Source organism: Choloepus didactylus, chromosome 2, assembly GCF_015220235.1.
Source record: "Choloepus didactylus isolate mChoDid1 chromosome 2, mChoDid1.pri, whole genome shotgun sequence".
Classification (NCBI taxonomy): domain Eukaryota; kingdom Metazoa; phylum Chordata; class Mammalia; order Pilosa; family Megalonychidae; genus Choloepus; species Choloepus didactylus.
Window position 1 is genome coordinate 79,406,947 of NC_051308.1, and position 4,877 is coordinate 79,411,823.

Below are 4,877 nucleotides of genomic sequence, written 5' to 3' on the forward strand. Positions count from 1 at the left end.
GTCCACCAATAATTAGCAAATTGTCTGAAAGTTCAAAAGAAACATCTCACTTCCTAATTTTTTTCATCAAGATTATAGACCCAACACTGTAGTGTAGTTTTCATGCAGCAGGCAGGTAGTTTACAAACAAGGCTTGGGAAAGATGTCTTGGGAGACAAGGGGAAGGTCAAGGGATGGGAGCTTGGGGTCCTCCCTGCTTTAACAAGAGCAAAACTGTTTATATATACATATAGGGATTCTATGAGAGAGTTTATGTTTTTTAAAAAGGGGCTCCTCTGCAAAATGTGTTTGAAACCACATCTGTAAAAACTTCGAGAAAGGTAAATAAGAACTCCAGGAACTCATTTCTTTATTTATTCTCTGCTTATTCCAAGAAAGACCTAAGGTAGCTTACAGAAATACCTATGATGCAACAAGATTTTGTTTTGTTTTAAGTAAAGGAGGAAATAGAAAGAGAAAAAATAGAAGAAAAGTCAGGTGTAGTCAGGGTAAGGTGAGTGCACCAGTGCACTGGCAAGGAGCCGGCCGTGGGGTGGGAAGACGGACTGCAGCTGGTGGCCGCAGCCCACAGAGGGGTCTTGTAGACATGTCCATCCTCCGTCTACAGAATGAAGGGATCGCATCCTGGGCAAGGGCCTGACCTTCCTGTAGGAGCTCCTGGAAAATGAGTAAGAATCCTTTGAGGGAATTGTTTGACCTTGGGCCCCCACATCCCTCTCCCTCCTAGCCACTCTCTGGTGCCCTTTCCTTCACTATGAACTCAGTCCAGGGCAAGCAGTGGGCTCTGCCTGTCCCACCTCATCATCCTCCATCCTCTGACCACACCCCTCCCCCTCATACTGAGAGAATGAGATTAAGTTTAGCTTTCACACAGGGTAGGTGTTCCTGGCGGGATGGGGCAGTTCAGGGATTGGCAGAAGGTTAAAAACCAAACTGTAGTCGATGGTCGGTGCCCCTATCCTTGCAAGGTGGAGACTTGGGGGTAGAGGTTCCTAAAATAGCTCCATAACTTGTTACCAAACTAGAACTAGCCCAGACTGGCTCTGCAGTTAAAGAACAAAGGAAAGAGTCTTGGGGCCTGGGCATAACCATTATAGTCAGGGGTGGAGACTTGTTTCAAACATTCCCTGTTTCAAATGTTCCAAATTTGCGGGGGGCTGCATGTTTCAAATTTGTGCAGGCTAGTTAGGACTGTGGAATAGAATGTAACCTCTGAAGTATCCAGCCACTGGAGAAACAGGAAGGACTTATGGGTTAGCCGTAGGGAATAAATAGTGCTGGGTCTATTGTTCTGCACGCCAACCCCCCACATTTGTGTTTATTCCTTTTTAGGAATAGTGCTTGTTTCTCACAACACTGCCCTACATGCTTCAGTCACCCTCATCAAAAATTACCCAAGAAGAATCACCAAACCCAGAATTTCACACCCAAGGATTCCTACTAAGTACGAATAGCTGACATTTATATCACATTTCTGTGTGCCACACCCCTTCCGTGTAATACCTCCTTTGATGCTCACAACAGCCCTGTAAGGTAGGTACTCTTGTTATTTCCATCTGAAAGAACAGGAAGCCGAGGCACAGAGAGGTTAAATAATATGTCCAAGGTCATATAACTGTAAAGGGACAGAGCTGGGATCTGAACCCAGGCAGGTTGGCTCATTGCCCTTAATCAGCCTGCCAAGGAGCCTTTCAGTCTTCCACATGTGACAGCCTGCTGCCTGGGGGATGATAAGTTAGCTGTGTTGTTCCTGAGTATAAGTCCCAGGCTCTACTCTTGAGTGGGCCACTCGACTCCATTCTGGTCCATCCCGTTGGGTGGCCTCAGGCGTCACCTCTGTCTAGTCATTTCATTGATATTGTAGATCCCTAAGAAACCCCAAGGTTTGAGGGAGTGAGGGAGCTCAGCGCAGGCCTTCCACACCGTGGAAAGTGCAGCTGGAAAACTCAAAATGCAAATCGTCATCATGGTTGTTACATAGTTTCACTTTATGAACAATGATTAGTACAATGGATTACATTCAGAGCAGCCTCTCCTCCAGGTATTTTACCTTGGTTATCTCATTTAATCCTTGAAGCAGCTAAGCAAGGCAGCTATTATTAGCCTCACTACCCAGACAGGAAACTGAGGCCTAGAGAGGTTAATAACTGCCCAGAGGGCACATTCACCTAGTTCGCCTGCCACTTTCTCTCAGGCAATAGCATCTCTGCTCTCTCTGCAGTTACTACCCTGTGCCGTTTTTCCCACTAAGCCCCTTTGCACAGGAGTTCCTTCATGATTGTCCTCAGGATCTTTCTTTGCTCAGCCTCCTGCCTCAGACAGTCAATTCCTCAAAAGCCAGGTCTGTGTTTCCTATTTTCTTTATGTCGTCCACCCTCCAGCTCCCAGGGTCCCACTGAAGTTCTTCATAAGGTGGTCCCTCGTTGGACCCACTGGCCTGCTCCAACTTCACAACCATGGCTGCATTAGCAATGGGCATCTCTGGTACAAATGCAGAAATGAGGAAAGAGGTAGAAATATAGTTCCCTGATCTTTCATCATTTGTCACAGTTTCTCATTTGCACACTATACATAAAGCATATATCTGCCTAAATGCCCCAGAAAAATACTTACACATGAGTGCCAAGGACTCAGCCATGTAAATCAGCATGCAAATGATGAGGCAGCTGTGGGGCTGGTTGCCAGAGCCATTCGCATCCTTAAACACCCAGAGAGAACCCAGAGACTGCAGGAAAACCCCACTCTTCCAACCTCATCCCTGCCCTGATGACTCACACCAAAACCACATAGCAATTATACTCAGCAGCGTCCAGAAGCAGCCTGTGAATTTCCCTGCCAACCCTCCTGTCCCCAGGCACAGGCTCAGTGTGGAGAAGTGGTGATAAACCAGCTGTAGCCTGTCTGCTTGGCTCAGAGAAACACACTCACCCACCTCTGGTCATCTCTGGGTGGGCAGAGGCTGGAGCAGGAAATTGGAATTGGCCCTGGGAAAATGCCATTAATTCAGATTGTATTCAGACTTTGTGAAAACTTAGTGATTGAACTGAAGTTTACTTTCATATAACGTGTGGCAGCCCATGGCCTGAGCAAAACAGGCCTGCAGATCTTTGGTGGACAGTGGTCTGCCTGACCTAGGCAGCTAATGTTTAACCTATTGTCTTTGTAAGCCAGTAAAGAGAAAAATGGTAAATTGACCTTAAAATGTAGCTTTATGGGAAGCAGGCAGGAGGTGAGAGGCTCTTAGTCTCACAAAAAGAGCAAAATGTAATTGTTCAAGTGTTATTCTAGTCCTTCCTGCACCACCTCTCAGGTCAGAGTGACTTGTTCCTGCATCTATGCTACCCGGCCCCCCCCACCCCCGCCTTAGGAATGCCTTTGTCTTAAACCCTTATCAATGGCTTGCTGTCCTCTTTGCATTGTGTGGTCGACTTTCCTGTGAATGCAATGCCTGCCCCAACTTAGAGAGCCCTTGTGATGTCTCCACAACTTCTCACCCTGTAAGTAAGCCCTGAATAAAAGTTCATGTATCAGAAAATGCTTGTTGTCTTCTTTGGCCTCTGGAATGGTATGGCCCTCATGAGCTGTGACATAACCAATGAGGGAACTCATTTCTAAGCATATTAATTCAAGTATTTGTCCATTTATGTAAGGCACATATGAGAACCCACTAAATGGGAGGTAAGAAAAAAAACTAAAAACGGCCATGCTGTCAAGGAAAAAAATGGGTATCTTGTAAACACTGCTTTAACCTATGGAAGACAACTGAGCATTTTCAGCCTGCTTTGTGGCCCTTGTGTTTAGCAGAAAAACAGACCTGTGGGACTCAAATCAGGCTAATCTCTTCACTGAAGCACATGCACAGGGCCCTCATTTTGCTAACCTCCAGCCACTCCATTCCCTCATGATTGTGAGAATTAGATTAATCTAAATTTAAGCTTTCACACCGAGTGGGGGCACCTCAGGGAATGGCAGAGGGTTAAGAAGCCAAGCTGTAATCCAGTGGCCCGTCCTCCTGTTTATCTGCCCATTATCCTTGCAAGGTGGAGACTTGGGGTGGAAGTTCCTAAAATAGCCTCATAACTTGTTACCAAACTAGCTCAGACTGGCTCTGCAGTTAAAGAACAAAGGAAAGAGGCCATTTAAGCATAGAAGTGGTCTCAGTGGTTTATATGGGCATAACAGTTATAGTCAGAGGTGGAGACTTGTTTCAACTATTTCTTATTTCAAATGTTTCAAATTTGTGGGGAAGACTTATTTAGAATGTTTCAATTTTGCACAGGCTGAATGTTTCAAATTTGAGCGGGTTAGTTAGGCCTGTCTAATAGGCCGTAACCTCTGGAATATCCAGCCAATGGAGAAACGGGAGGAACTTGCATGTTAGGTTTAGGGCATAAATCATACTGTATTGTACTGTTCTGCTTGCCAGTCCCCCCCACCCTCCCAACACACAGACATTTTGGTTGCCTGCTATTCTTGCAAGAGCGTAAATAGATTTCTTTTCTTCTCTACAACCGGATGAGCGTTTATGCCTTTTTAGGTATAGTGCTTGTTTGTCACAATGATGAATATCTTTGAAAAAAACAAAAGCCATGGTGCCTCACAATATTCAAACAATTTACCTGTTTCAAAAATTTAAACTGCTTTCCTACCTGAATTAATATGAATTCACGAGATGACCCAAAAGAATGGCTTTTTAAAAATCACTTTGGCCTTGGAATGTATTAAGTCCTTGCATGAACCAGCGTCACTGGCATCACCCAGGAGCTTGTTAGAACCCCAGAATCATGGCCCTACCCCAGATCTCCTGGGTCACGATCTGCAGTTTAACAAGACCCTGGGTGCTTCCAAAGCACGTTAAAATCTGAGAAGCCTTGTGT

General features: G+C 45.4%; 1 long non-coding RNA gene across 1 annotated transcript; it reads right to left on the bottom strand.

The window, feature by feature from the left end:
- Positions 1–281: 281 nt before the first annotated feature.
- Positions 282–2,753, bottom strand: LOC119526241. Its single transcript, XR_005215156.1, has 3 exons — positions 2,614–2,753; positions 1,504–1,556; positions 282–657 (listed from the first exon to the last, which is right to left on the bottom strand). It is a non-coding gene; the product is annotated as an uncharacterized LOC119526241 (long non-coding RNA).
- Positions 2,754–4,877: the final 2,124 nt, after the last annotated feature.